The 15,038-nt window shown below is 44.7% G+C and overlaps 1 long non-coding RNA gene across 5 annotated transcripts in view; it reads left to right on the forward strand.

The window, feature by feature from the left end:
- Window positions 1–1,528: 1,528 nt before the first annotated feature.
- Window positions 1,529–15,038, forward strand: part of LOC135916207 (uncharacterized) — a 353,303-nt gene continuing 339,793 nt past the window's right edge. For all 5 annotated transcript variants that reach the window (XR_011508620.1, XR_010568874.2, XR_011508619.1 and 2 more), the window contains exons 1-4: window positions 1,529–1,970; window positions 2,708–2,823; window positions 3,309–3,475; window positions 3,636–3,731. This is a non-coding gene — a long non-coding RNA (uncharacterized lncRNA). The remainder of the gene's footprint in view (window positions 1,971–2,707; window positions 2,824–3,308; window positions 3,476–3,635; window positions 3,732–15,038) is intronic.

The raw sequence follows: 15,038 nt of genomic DNA on the forward strand, positions 1-15,038 counted from the left end.
GTCACGTGGCACCCGGGGCCCTTAGGTCTTCTGTCACACACACACCCCCCACCCCCCCCGCCCCCCCCGCTGGGTGTAGCCGGCGGAAAGAGGGGTGTCTTCAGACGTATATGACACCGCCCCCCCCCCCCCCTCCCTCACCGGCCCCTTGCACCCGGGGCCCACGGCCCCCCGGCGCCCCCTGTTACTACGCCACTGGCAATGGCATAATAGCTGATCATCTACAAAACAAATCCTGTATTGCACAGACATATTATAAATATGAATATACTAGTTTAGAAGGAATTGAGTGCCAGAAATGTTCTTTATTGTTGCTGTTTAGGTATTACTTAAAGAGTTTGAAGAAGAAAGAAAGGGGGAAAAGTCATTGAACCGCAGATGCTGCAGTAGTCAGCGTTACTACGGATGTGCTAACTACGGAAGTTCTCAAACATTGTCATTCATTAGCTTTCGATTAAAAAAATTACGTAACACGGTTATTTACAAAGTCGCACGAGGAACTGTATACGAAGCAGTTTGAACATATTCTTGCCGTCAGCTTTCAAGAGAAACGCCACCACTTTGGACAAGACTGCTTTGGACAAGACAAGCAGCCTTGAAGTATGTTTTTAATACCTTGAATTGACAGGAAAATTACTTTTTGAAGTAATTTCCCCCCTCGTGCAGTGCCTTCGGGTCGTCAAAGTGATAATAAATGAAATCAAATGAAACGCAAATGCTGTTTTACATGCCTTCTATCACAAAGTAACTGACACATCTGTCCGTTTAGTCGGACACTTTGAAAATAAATGTGTCGAAACTAGTGCAGTCCAGAGAATTCATTCCTAGTGGACAAGCTTTGCGTGCTCACTAGCTGCTATTTGTGCATTAATATATGTGCCTTGAGATAATGAATAAGAAGTTCATTAGACAGTCATGTTAATTATTTAATTAGGCATTTTAATTTCTCGTAGAAGTAACGGTAACCTCATCGAGTAATTTAGAACAAGCGTTAGAATTGTGCTATCTGCCGTAGCCAATTTTAAAAGGAAATTCGGTTCAGCTAAGGAAAAAAACAGCCTGTATATGAATAACTTGCACAGACCTAATTGGTGGCACCCCTTTTGAAATTATGACAGCGAAACTATGCTTCACAAACCCCTTCACCGCTTCATATCACTTTACATACAGCTCCGCGGGCGTCCGACCTCGTGTTCGAATATTTTACGTAGTCACTTCTGATATAATTTTGGCATCTCAAGAGCGTGTGTTGATCGGCTGCCTACTGCTAACGTTCACGGACGCCGCCGGCAAAAAGTATGTCCCGCATCCACCACCGCATGGCCGTCTAGTTGTCGCATGGCCGCATGCATTAAGTTTAAGGGCTTCCTTGATTTTCTTACGTTTGGCGGGCCATGTTTGTGGCCCGCTGAGTATGTGTCACAGTGTGTGCTCGCATTCTCGGCCATTCTCCGAAAACGGGCATGAGGCAACGCAAGCCTCCAGGGGTACGGAAGCCCTGAGAAGGAACTTTAATCATAGAGAAAGGGAATTGAACAAGAGCGGACACTCGGCGAAAATTGGAAACAGGAAACACGTCACGCTATACTTTTAACATCGACGAATTGGGGTCGCGAGCATCGAGAAAAAGAAGAATGTGAAATGAGATTAACAGCAATTGTTTAATTTATTTTATTCTTTCCCGGAAAAATTAAAGATATCTGCGTATAAATTAAGTTAAACTTTGCGGCTTACTTCCGTTGCCTAGCGACAGGCGAACGGGCGAATGACGAGGCAGATGTTTGCGTCATTCGTCAGACACGCCGCCGAAGCGAGAGCGACCGGCCGTGTATCTGAGCGTTGGACTGTTTGCTCACCCGTGTGACTGTTTTTCTGTTTTGGGATTTAGCCTGGTTTCATTGGCACCCGGCGAATTCTAGCGTTCGTTCGGAACTGCGACATGACGAAACTGCACATTGGACAACGGCAAGGTGAGAAACTTTCTTTGACAGTCTGCGACGCATTTCGAGCAATTAGGCTTATCTGGCACCTAGTCTAGACTTGTGATGCAGTTAACGAAAAACAGCGTGGCCGTCGTGGAGCAGTTAATTTTAATTAAAGAATCGTACTGGGAGATGTTTGCGACGCTTCCTGTAAGCCTTAACTAATTTTAACTAATTTCAGTAGTTTTTGGGCACGCGACGCTAGCATAGACGCTAGTCGCACAGGGTGCTGTGACGCTGCGACGCAGTTTCGCGTCTACTGATATTGGCGCTTCCGCTGACCCCCAACATTATTGTGACTACATTGGTTACTTTTTGGGGTACTTTTCAAGCGCAGTGGGTGCGCCTGGCGCTGCGACGCAGTTAGCGAAAAGCAGCTCTGCCGTGGTGCGCGGTTTCGCGCTTTAATGCACTGACAAGTTCATGGCGCTTTTCTTTCTCTGACGCCCAACATTGTTGAAAATTATTTTGAGGCCCGCTCGCCGCGCCTGTCGTGACGCAGCAAAAAGCAGTTCGGCCTTCGCGCTTTAAATGCATCTAGCAAGATAAAATTGCGGCCCTTCCTCTGGCGCCCAACGTTACTGTAACTTATGTTTTGTTAAATTAAAAATGTTAAAGCTAATTGCCTTTGTTCGTAATCTCGTCTGTTCGCCGCTTTCGCGCATGTCGCCTCTTCAAGCGCTTTACATCAATGACACATGCTTGTCATTTACGTTTCTCAACAGATGTCCTCCTGTAGTGGCTCGTACGGCAGTTACTGTTGTGTACAGTGGTGCGAAAACAATGGAAGAACGAGAAAGAAGCCCGGCACCAGTTTTTTTCGTATCCCACAGGACAGCAGGTTTGTTGTGTTGCAATTTAGCAGCGCACTGTTTCTGCTGCTTTAATGAAAATATGCAGCAATGTCGCCCGATTATAACATTTATTGAGCTGAAGTAATCCAGTGAGGGGCATAATGTGTACGCTCTGGAATCAGTTTGGGATTCTTAAAGAATCATGAGCATTTACACATTGCAGCAAATGCATCTTTTTTTTTTTGTGGTATAAGCGTACCATTGTACCTGTAACTTAAGTGTTGTGTACCTCTTTGTGAGTATCTTGTTATAGAAAATTTGCAAAATGAAACATTCTATCGCATTAAGTGGAACATTCTAGAGGCCCCTACAGCTGTTCGGCAATTTCAAAACTAGTGTACAAATTTTTTTTTTATAACTAATGTAGCGCATTTTAAATTCCTGATTTGTCAAGCATGTACACACTAATGCAATAAAATGCTTGATGCTTATTGTTTGTGCCATACAACATGCTCTTTTAAAACGTGCGCAGGTCGACGGCATGGGTGGCATATTCCCGCAGAGCCGACCTTATGGAAAAGCCGGCAGGTGTGTTGTACAAGTCATACAGGATATGCAGCGACCATTTCACTGCAAAAGATTTCCTGGACCCAGGTCGCACGCGACTCATTAGAACAGCTGTACCAACAGTTTCCTCAGGTACGCAATAGAGCAAAGTTCCAAGTGTCAGCACTGTCTTGGTGCACTTTGCTGTAGCTCATGTATGTCTCTGTGTCTTCATAGAATTGCTAGTGGTAAGAGTTTTCTGGCAATTATTTCGACCTGAACCAACCTCAGGTGAACATTTTTTTCTATTTAGCTTTTGCAGATGCTGCCGATGTGCCATCTGTTGGATTCGCTGTTGCATCACATCAAAACACCGTTCCAGAGGACCATCTGGAAAAGTCTACTATAGGTGATCGAATTGATGCAATATTTATTGATATTTCAAAAGCTTTCGACACTGTGTTGCACTCTGAATTGTTCAAGAAGCTCACTGTTATTCTTAACAACAAAGTGTTTAACTGGATTTCTTTTTTATCCAATCGGTCTCAGTACGTACTATGACGTACTCTTTAGGTCTTCTCAATCCTCCACATGCAGTGTAACGTCTAGTGTGCCTCAAGGTTCAATATGAATTGAGTGAATGAATGAATTGAGTTTGTTTCTCCTTGAAACAAATACACAAGGAAGGAGCAGCCACAAAAAGCTACTGAGCTACTATTGGGTGCGCTTCTATTTTTGATTCGGCCGCTGGGCTCTATGGGAGTGTCCCCTCTTATTGTATTTTTCTTTCTCTATGCTTTAATTCGTTTTATAATTTTAAAGTTTAAAACCCCTGCTTCCCCTGTTCGGACGCATGCAAAGGCGCAGGAATTCCCTTTGTGAGTTAACCACTGAATCGGTTTTAGTGAAGTCTGTTGCATTTTAGAGACCTATATAAACTCTAGTGACTCTCTAGGAAGCAACTTTCTTATTTAAGCCATGGAATTTCTTACGAAAATCACCCAGCGCTGGCAATTTTAGACAAAAAATTAAAGGACAAAGTTTACCGATCCGTAACTGTGCACTAAAAGTAGATATGGCAGTTATGTAAACTGCATGTGAAAATGAACTCTTACAGTGTTGACGAGGAATTCGCAACAGCCCTGCTCACAAATTAGTAGTATATTTCTAAGCGGTCTATCGCACATCAATTTCGTTCCATTTAAAAGTATTATTAGATGGAGTCTAGAAGTGCGATATCTATTTGAACTGATGAATTAGTTGTAAACAGTTGTAAACTTGATATGTTGTTTTCTTTCCTTTTAATCTTGCAGTATTTAGCAATGGTTATTAAAAAAATTGACGGCCTAATTGATAAACACCTTTGCTATAGTCACTAAATTTTTGTATTTTTCTTTTAAATGCAACAAATCTCATAAAAACGGTCAGAAGCTCCAGAGCGGAAGCTTCCTCTCTTTAATGTACTCAGATACGTGTGCCGATTTTCTAGTCGAAATCAAACAGCGCGAAAGGAACACCAGACAATGGACTCAGATAACACGTGTGCCGAGTAATAAATTAAGGTTAGATTACGCTGACGAAATATGCTATACATGGAAAGAAAGACAGGCAGTGCATATACAATATAGGGTATGCAAATCGCAAGAGCAAATCATGCCGCTCATGATACGTACTTCATTGTCATACATAGAAAGAAAGACAGGCAGTGCATATACAATATAGGGTATGCAAATCGCAAGAGCAAATTATGCCGCCCATGAAGCGTACTTCATTGTTATACATAGAAAGAAAGACAGGCAGTGCATATACAATATAGGCTATGCAAATCGCAAGAGCAAATCATGCCGCTCATGAAACGTACTTCATTGTTGCGCCAGGCGGTTGGAATTTGGCTAACGCGTGAAACCGTAATCTTTATGCGCAAGATTCTATTCGACGTTGTCTGTATGCGTATATCTCGACAGGTAAACAGAACGCTTCGTTGCGAGTCAGCGCCCGTTCTGCAGGTCTGTTGCCTGACGTTACTTTTTTTCGCGCAACCCACCAACTCACCCAAACTACCGTTTCGATGTACCTCTGTGTGCCTCTCTCTCTTTTCTCGCCGTTCTTTCCTCGCCGTTCTTTCCTCGAGAGATGCGAAACCTCGCCTTCATTCTCGTGACGTCACTGCGGCGACGTTTCAAGTTGTGCATCCGTGCGAACTGTGCTTTGCGTTTGCGCATGGCTTGTGAATCACCTAGTGCGTAAACGTCGCACGACATTAAAGTTGTGACCTTCGCGATGCATAAAACATAAGTATTACATGGTATTACACGTTTCACAGGACTACGATAAATGCATTTTTAAGCGTCGCGTTTAGTTCCACAGCTGGTATGTAACCGCTTCACGAAATTGTCGCTTCAAATTGATTTTAACGAGGTGCGTTCCATCTAAAAATTTTTTATATGACAAGGGACATAGGGAAAGATTTACTTCCTTCACAGATTTGGAGATGTTGCATTCAGGATCTGATCGGGATTTTTAGACATGCGGTTTTAACTTTTGTCGATCTGATTATGAGGCACGCCGTAGTGGAGGACTCCGGAAATTTCGGCCACCGGCGTTTCTTTAACGCCCGTCTAAATCTAAGCACACGGGTGTTTTCGCATTTCGCCCCCATCGAAATGCGGCCGCCGTGGTCGGTACTCAATCCCGCAACCTCGTACTCAGCAGCCCAACACCATAGCCACTGAGCAACCACGGAGGTTGAAAAAGAAAAACAGGGAAAGTAACCAGGTTGCACCTGGTTTGTTACCCTACACTTGTGGAGGGAGAAGCGGACAGAAAGGAAAAAAAAAGGAAAGAATAAAGAATGACGCTCGCGTGCCCACGATAGCGTTCAAACCCGCCGTGGTTGCTCAGTTGCTGTGGTGTTAGGCTGCTGAGCACGAGGTCGCGGGATCGAATCCCGGCCACGGCGGCCGCATTTAGATGGGGGCGAAATGCAAAAACACCCGTGTACTTAGATTTAGGTGCACGTTAATGAACCCCAGGTGGTCGAAATTTCCGGAGTCCCGCACTATGGCATGCCTCATAATCAGGAAGTGGTTTTGGCACGTAAAACCCCACAATTTAATTTAACGATAGCGTTCACCGTGTATTCATATAACTCAGTCGTCCTTAAAAATTGCAGCAGCGCTTTGGTGGTTTCCTGTGTAGATATCGGTCGAGCCCATCATAGTTCCGATACAATTTCTTACGTTAACGGTCCACTCCGCTTAAAGCAGCACGAAAAGTCTGCCTTCCTGGATGAAAAAGAAGAGCAGTGGGAGAGGATATGTGCTGTGGTGTAGTCACCATCACAAAAGTTGCATGAGGCACTGTCCATCATACCGATACATACGAAAGCAGCAGGTGTTTGAACCGTAAATTAAGCTTTCGCTTAAGCGCTTATTTCTTGCCGTCAATACTGTAAGTTTATGTTGCCGTTTATTATATGTTTTTGTAATCAATATTGTAAGTTGCCGCTATATTTGCTGGGAAACTTTCCGGGCAACTTCGACTGTTCTTTCCAGAGAGCACCGATCATGCTGTAAAACTCTTGAAATACAACGATTAAGTTTAACTGCGCGCAATTTTTTTTATTCATTTGAAACAACTGCAGCACGCGAAGGCGCTATTGCAGAGTGGGTAGTGGGGGCGGGGAGGAGAAAACATAGCGTTTGCATGATGCCGGCGTGGAGCGAACAACAAAGTACCGCGTACGCTGTTGCATACACAATGGCGATGATGAAGGCGTATTATTACTGGCTACACCCACTCGACGCTCGCAATACAGCTTTGAAGTAATCCAAACACGACTTCGTTGGCACTGTGATAGCGTTCCGGAGCGACCAGTCGAATGTACCACTAAACATTATTTCCACAGCCCGCTTCAGCAGATGAGAGTTCTGTGACAGCTCGCGCAGTCTTTGTGACATTTGAGGATACCTGCGCGCTCGTGACGTTTGCCTTTGCACACTGGCACCTTATTTTGAAACGAAGCTTTCTTTGCGAACGCTCCCGGACTTTCTTGACAGTGGCATCTTGGTGAGGCCGTCTTGTCGAATAGCTTATACTTAAAAAAAGTTAAGATAGATCCCACCTCATTGTGGGATGGAGCCTGTATCCGTAAGCGCAGTAGTCTGATGCTCTAATCGCGAGGCTACAAAGGCTACGTATACTTCCACCGTGTCTACGCTAACTAGCTCTTTTGAGCTGATCACCGGGTTCGTATTGTGCAGCATGGATGCGCGTGTGCTCGCACCAGTTTCCTCCTCGCTGAAGACGAGGGAATGAAAAGGGAAAACGTGTAGCATTTCACTAACCGCTTCTCCAACGCTTCCCTTCACGTAGATTCCATGATGTACGTTGCATCTGCATTGTTTTAACGCGGTAGCGCTAAGGTCCCCGTGTCGCCGAAACTACGATGCCGGCGTCGGCGCCGGCATCCGTGGCCGAGGAAATAATCCCGAACCGCGCGCATTCTGTACGGCACTAAAGTTGTTCCTCTGTCACTAAAGTTGCTCATACCTTTGTCTTACGTTCTTTACATGGTTATCCCTCGGAATTTTGAGAATGCCAGCCCACAAACAAATGCCATGAAAAAAAAAAAACCCCGACAGCACGTGCCTTTTATGTTGTATTGCCTCAGACTAATATATCAAAAGTGCGAAACAATAACAGAAGATCGGCCCGGGCAAGAGGTCACGTTTCTATGAGAAAGCTCGCCTTCGTGCATAGATTTCGCCGCCAGCATTTCCCGGTATACATTACGGTTACGTATAAGCTGCAGTTGCTCGGAAGCGTAAGAAGCAATGAGGGATCTTTTAATGCTATCGCGTTGCACCCTTAAAGCCGAAGCTTAAGCGCCCTCCAAATTTTTATTTCCTGACCTAATGACAATTTTTCCCATTTCACGAAGACACCCAGACACGTCCAATACCCTTGGCGAAAACGGACGCTGCGAGGAACTTCTTCTGTTCGCAAGCAAAAATTCGCAAGCTTCCTGGAGTCCAGTTATATTTAATTGCCGATTTCATAAGCTGTGGACCCCTCGCTACGGTTACATCTGCCATCTAGCGCTTTAGCGCGGCGAAACAACCTTGCTGTGCCGCTTGTGGCTTCAAGTGGCGTTCACGAACGCTTACTCCTATCGTATGGGAATGACTGAGAACCCGATGTGCGATTCCTGTAGGGTCGAGAAAACCATCGAGCCCCCATTGTGTATCTCTCCTCGCTACGACGTACAACTTTAAACCGACTGGACTCGAGACCGTTCCCCGAGTCAAAGATATTCGAACCGTGGCCACATCCGTCACTGGCTCGAAAAGCGATTCGTGCACTAGTAGAGTAGTTAAAGTGAACCGGTTTGAGAGGCAGATTTTAGTGCCCTAGTGCATCCTCCCACGCGCACTCAGTGCTCACTCCCCTTTTCTTTTCGAGTGAAGCTTGTATTTATTCACAAGTGGCGTTATTGTGGTCATGCAAAAAAAAAAAAGTTGCTCCTAGAGCAGAGAAGCTGCGGGAAAGGGCGGTTTGATGAGTTGACAGCTGCGCCAGCGCCGGAGCGTGAGTCATTGGCAAAGATTGCAGCTGCATAGGCGCGCACTCACGCCACTCGCGCAACCAATCAGAGCCGTTTTGCTTCCGCCGGAGAAGGAAAGGGCAGGAAAGGGTACCGCGCGCGCTGCGCCGGCTTCATTTCCGTTCAGTCTACAAAAGCGAATGAGACGGCGACGCGTTGTATGTTCCCCCGAGGAACTGGCAGCGTTCGACTAGCGGCGGCGAGAACTCGCCCGCGAAAGGGTTTGCCATCGGCGAGATTTTCCAGGGTAATGTGTGTAAGACCACGGTTCAGTTCCCAGTTTGTCGCATGACCGAAATGTTCTTTGTTCGATCCCACCTATCCGGCAGTGTTTAGCGGCGGCAGAAATCTTTACATTCACAAACGCGGTTAACCCTCGGAATGCCTGTTTCTTGAAAAAAAAAAGCACTAGGTATTATCTTAGTTCTCATGCGGGAATTCAAACTTCTGATCATACATTTTATGTAGAGGGGCATCCGCTGTTAAAAGAGAACAAGCTAATGCGCGGCTTTCACATCGCTGTCACGATGCAGATGCAAGTGCCGGCTCAAAATATATCGATGCGCTGGGTTTTAGAAGTGTGCTTGCGATATCAACCCCAAGTCGTCTGCTCCAAGTTCGGGTACTTCAATACTTGCCAGAGGTGGTGGCCTCCGTAACCGGGGTGGCATCTCCTACATCAGGTAATTCAACCCAGAATCCGTGATATTGGAGGGATGTGAGTGAAATAAAATGGGACTTAAGAGAGCTTGAACACGAGCTCGTAGGTATGAATCCATCTAAAAATCAGCGCTAAAACTTGGACGAGACAGGAAGAAGACAGGCGGGCGCTGACGGCGAACAGTTGGTTTTATTGTGCGTGCTCACAAATATATAGCGTGAAGATGAAAGGAAAGGGAGTTGGGAAAGTAGAGAGGGGATAATGAAAATTCCAGTCCGGCATGAGTCTGTATATAAAAAAAACGAACGAAAAATGGGATCATTAACCCACGCCCGCAGACCATCCGGGTGAGTAGATGAGGTAAGCCCTCAATGAAGACATCTTCGGACGTATTCACGCATGTTCAACATTCGTACGTTTTCTTTAACAGTGGACTAAAATGTAGGCAAAGAAACAACAACAACAACAACAACAACAACAACAACAACGACAACGACAACAACGACGACGACGACGACGATGACAACAACAACAACAACAACAACAACAAAGAACAAGAACAATGGCATCACTTTTAAAGTTTGCGCATACAAATATAAAAATGGTGACACAATATAAATGTTCGTGTATTTTTCTAAGCTGAATTGAGCAGCTGCTTAACCCGCCATGGTTGCTTAGTGGCTATGGTGTTGAGTGGCTAAGCACGAGGTCATGGGATCGAATCCCGGCCACGGCGGCCCCATTTCGATGGGGGCGAAATGCGAAAACACCCGTGTACTTAGATTGAGGTACACGTCAAAGAAACCCAGGCGGTCTAAATTTCTAGAGTCCCCCACTACGGCGTGCCTCATCAGATTGTGGTTTTCCCACGTAAAACCCCATAATTTAATTAATCTTAATCAGCTGCTCGAAAATTAGTTAGCGTTCATTTTTTTTTAGTCAATGCGGCTTGCGCTAGATTCAATCAGTTTTCACGCAGTTATGGAAGCTAACGAATACTTATGGAGTGGCCTCACTTAAGGTTGCGGGTGATGCATGTATATGCTTGTTCCTCTGTGAGAGAGCATCGCCCACATCTGTAAAACAGCGCTGTGCTGGCAGGCGTATTTCGCAGTCATTATAGGCTTCGCAGCAAGGCAGTTGAAGCAGCTCTACAAGGGCTACGGTGTTTCTTTAGGTCGAGGCGTGGTAATGGCGAAGCACGAGAAATGGTTAGGTCGGGAAAAGTGGCACACTTGGCATTCTCCGTAACACGTAACAACGTACCAATTTATTTATTGCATTTATCGCTTAAACCTTGTTTCTAAAGCGGCTTAAGGGATCCCTGGCAGTACATTTTTGTTGACATATCGTATTTACTTCTTCAACCAGCGCACCTAAAATTCATGGACGTTTCATTACTATTTTTTTTCTCTCTCGGTATATTGCTCATATATTGAAGATCAAGAGCCTGCGGAATTGGTGGAAGCTTCCATACCGTATCAGCGTGATGTTCTTGAACTCCTTCAAGCACGAAAAGGAACATCGAAGGAAACAATGACGTGTCTCCAATAAAACTAATAAAATAATAAGCCAATAAGCCAATAAAATTAACTTGTTAGCTCTCTCACGTAAGCACGAAGCTAGAGCTTCTCATGGTAAGATAGTTTCCCTGCGCCGCGAAAAAAAAAAACCTTTCCTCTCAGACGAACTTTTTCAAACTCGTTTCAAACACGCGAAGCATGTTCTTTTAGCCATTCGGGCACGTTATTTTTGTTTTCCTTTTTTTGTGTGTTTGCGCCTCGCGGGTTACTTACTTCCAAATGTCCTCCTCCTCCTTTATTTATTTTCATTTTGGAACTTTTCCCACGTGTCGGCGTTACGAGAAGAGTGTGGTTTCAAACTTTCCGCGGTCGTAGCGGATGATAGCAATAAAAAAAGAAAGAAATAAAGGAAACCAGGAGTGACTGAAATGGGCTACGAAGGAAGAAAAAAAAAGAAAGAGAGAGAAATGCCGAAAAAGAAGGGTGGAAGTGTGTGGTGCAGAAAGAGAGAGGAGAGAGAGAGAGAGGGAGGGAGGGAGAGGGCGAAGCTCTAACGTTCCCAAGCGCGCGCATATTATCTCGGCGGCCCCGGCGCTATGCCTTCCCCGTTCTTCGGCGAGGTTCCCCCGACCCAGGAACGAGCGTGATGTATGATGGGGGCTAGGCTCTCCTCTCGACACCGCGATGAGAAGTGGGCGATATGCCGCGACGTGTGTCGTTCACATACTTCTGGCCTTCTTTCTCTCTTATTTTCTAAGTGCTTCTATGCTTCACCATCACCTATTAAAGCGAAGCGACGATATATATATATATATATATATATATATATATATATATATATATATATATATATATATATATATATATATATATATATATATATATATATATATATATATATAAGAGAGAGAGAGAGAGAGGTAAGTGAGTAGATATCGATGTGAAGGGGGGAGGGGAGAAGGGCAAAGAAAAATACTCGTCCATCCCTTTTCTCGTACGGCTTCCGCTTTCATATGCAGGGTGTAGTAAGTACGGGGAAAGAGTGGCCCGGTCTATACGTCTTTCGAGGCGCCGAGGGCGCGGCGATATCTTTGAACGCTTCAAGCTTGCGAGGGATCGCCTTGAAATTTGGCACCGCGAGGCCACAGCGCAGAGCTCTCCGAGCTTGTAGATCGCCTGCTTCGAGATTGATTAACATTACTCGCTCTTTTTCTCTACGGAACGGTGAAATATGCGCGTGATGAAACTTGGCTATCGCTATTTCCTTTTTTCTTTTTTTCATTCGTCGCAGGGTTCTGGTGGTTAACGGCTAACCGCGTAGGTGATTGCGTAAGCATAGCCAGGTGGCTCCTGCTGCGGCGATCACTTCGCTTTAGAAAATTATATAATATCGATTCGTTATATCTTGCTCTCCTTAGACAAAAGGTGAAAGCCGAGTGAAGCTTGCGTTACTTTGTTTTGCAGCTGTTTTCATTCCCTGCAGGCCGATATAGAATGTTCTTTGCACATAATATTATACAGAAAAGTAAGCGGCTATTCTGTGGTGTATGTTGGTTACGACACTGTGTGCGCGCATGCGCACACAGTGGTTGTATGTATGTATGTATGTATGTATGTATGTATGTATGTATGTATGTATGTATGTATGTATGTATGTATGTATGTATGTATGTATGTATGTATGTATGTATGTATGTATGTATGTATGTATGTATGTATGTATGTATGTATGTATGTATGTATGTATGTATGTATGTATGTATGTATGTATGTATGTATGTATGTATGTATGTATGTATGTATGTATGTATGTATGTATGTATGTATGTATGTATGTATGTATGTATGTATGTATGTATGTATGTATGTATGTATGTATGTATGTATGTATGTATGTATGTATGTATGTATGTATGTATGTATGTATGTATGTATGTATGTATGTATGTATGTATGTATGTATGTATGTATGTATGTTCGTGCGTGTGCGTGTGTGCCGGGAATGAAGGCAACATGTAGTACGTCGAGTATTGAACCTTGATGTAAAGAAATGCAAGGAATACCATTCTTTAGGCTTTCGCCATATTTATTAATCCATCATTTCCGAACAAAAGCATATGTCCCTGAAACTTTGCTATTGAAGTGTGTATCTAATGGACACCAAAAAAAAATGGTTTTGTGATGTCACGTCATTATCGTTCTGGGGCGCTGTGGCAAGCACGGTGGCTCACGGAGTTGGTATAGAAAACAAGGAAGGCACGGCAAATGAAGCGCGAACTGTCAACTAAGTTGTATTAGAAAAAGAAGAAGAATCCATACCCGTAGTTGCTATCAGTAGCGGCAGTTTATATGCAAAATAGGAAAAATATGGAGAAAGACGAAGATAAATGGATGAGAAAAACAGATCTGACGCGCGTCCCACTTGAGTCATAAAAACAATATTATCTTAGGAATTGGGTTTGAAGGTGAGAAAGCGGGCACAGACGGCTCGCTTAAGCAAGCTTCTGCACCAGCTGCAAAGATGGAGACCGAGGTTCGTACCAGTTAGTATTCGCCATTGTCAGAGTATTTATTTATTTATTTATTTATTTATTTATTTATTTATTTATTACAGAGTTCTCCAGCGAAAAGGAAGCAGATCAGTTTTATTTCCAGCCATCTGGCTATCCCACCAAAAATGTTGGCCGATGCAGAATATAGTGCAGTCTAAAAAAATTCCACAGAACAGCTAGGAGTACTTAACACGAAAGCTTTAGAGTGTATATATATAACATTCAAGTGTGCAACACCCATGGTAGAAGAGTGCATTTTGATAGGAAGGAGCAAGCAGGAGGCAAGAAAACCTTTTTTTTTTTAGGCCAAGAGCCGTATGGTGAAAAAGTAATTCAACAACACTCAGGAACGCAATAATACAGCTAGGGCAAGAAGCTAACGAGGTGATACGCGGAAGCCATAGAGGGCCGGGACCCTGGTCAAGTTAAGTTCACCGCTTCGTTTGTCTCCTTCCGCCAGGAACTTAAATTGAAGTGAAATTGAAGCACCGGTGTTTCTTTAACGTACCACTCGAACGTAGGATCTTCAATAGCACCTTGACCAACTTCTGGTGGGATTTACCGTATGGGGCGACACTCTAGGATTGTCTGCTCCAAAAGCTGCCGGTCCTCGAGACAAGCCAGCGCGGGCGCTGCATCGAGGACAACTAAAAATAACATAGTTTTCTGGTTGTCGCAATCGTCAAAAACACCAGTGTCCGTTATTCGCATAGGGAAACGAAAGGACTTCGCGGAAGCTTTACCAATCGACAGAAGGGTTTATGCGGCACACCATGTACAAATACATCAGGACAAACTACGTTCGGCTGCCGTGATAACTTGATAAATTAGAAAGCCGTATATTTGCTATCACCAGGGCGCCTTGTCAGATAGCAGGCGTCTAACAATGGTGGCGTGGTGATGGTGCGTCCACTTGGATTCACTAATTGCTTTTTTTTTGCACGTCTCTGCACTGCCCGTCTCTGGAACCTTCGGACTCTCTGTGCACAACCCGCCGTGGTTGCTCAGTGGCTATGGTGTTAGGCTGCTGAGCACGAGGTCGCGGGATCGAATCCCGGCCACGGCGGCCGCATTTCGATGGGGGCGAAATGCGAAAACACCCGCGTACTTTGATTTAGGTGCACGTTAAAGAACCCCAGGTGGTCGAAATTTCCGGAGTCCCCCACTACGGCGTGCCTCATAATCAGAAAGTGGTTTTGGCAGGTAAAACCCCATAGCTTAACTTTCTCTGTACACGGGCCGGGCATGCGCCATCGATACAGGGACAGCGCACCGGTTCTGATGGCAGCGCCCATGGCGGTGGCACGAGTGGGTATTTGTAGAATTGATAGCAATAAAGATATGTTAAATTTAGGGCTTCGTCGGCGCGTTTATC

The sequence above is a fragment of the Dermacentor albipictus genome, chromosome 9 (genome assembly GCF_038994185.2).
Source record: "Dermacentor albipictus isolate Rhodes 1998 colony chromosome 9, USDA_Dalb.pri_finalv2, whole genome shotgun sequence".
Taxonomy (NCBI): domain Eukaryota; kingdom Metazoa; phylum Arthropoda; class Arachnida; order Ixodida; family Ixodidae; genus Dermacentor; species Dermacentor albipictus.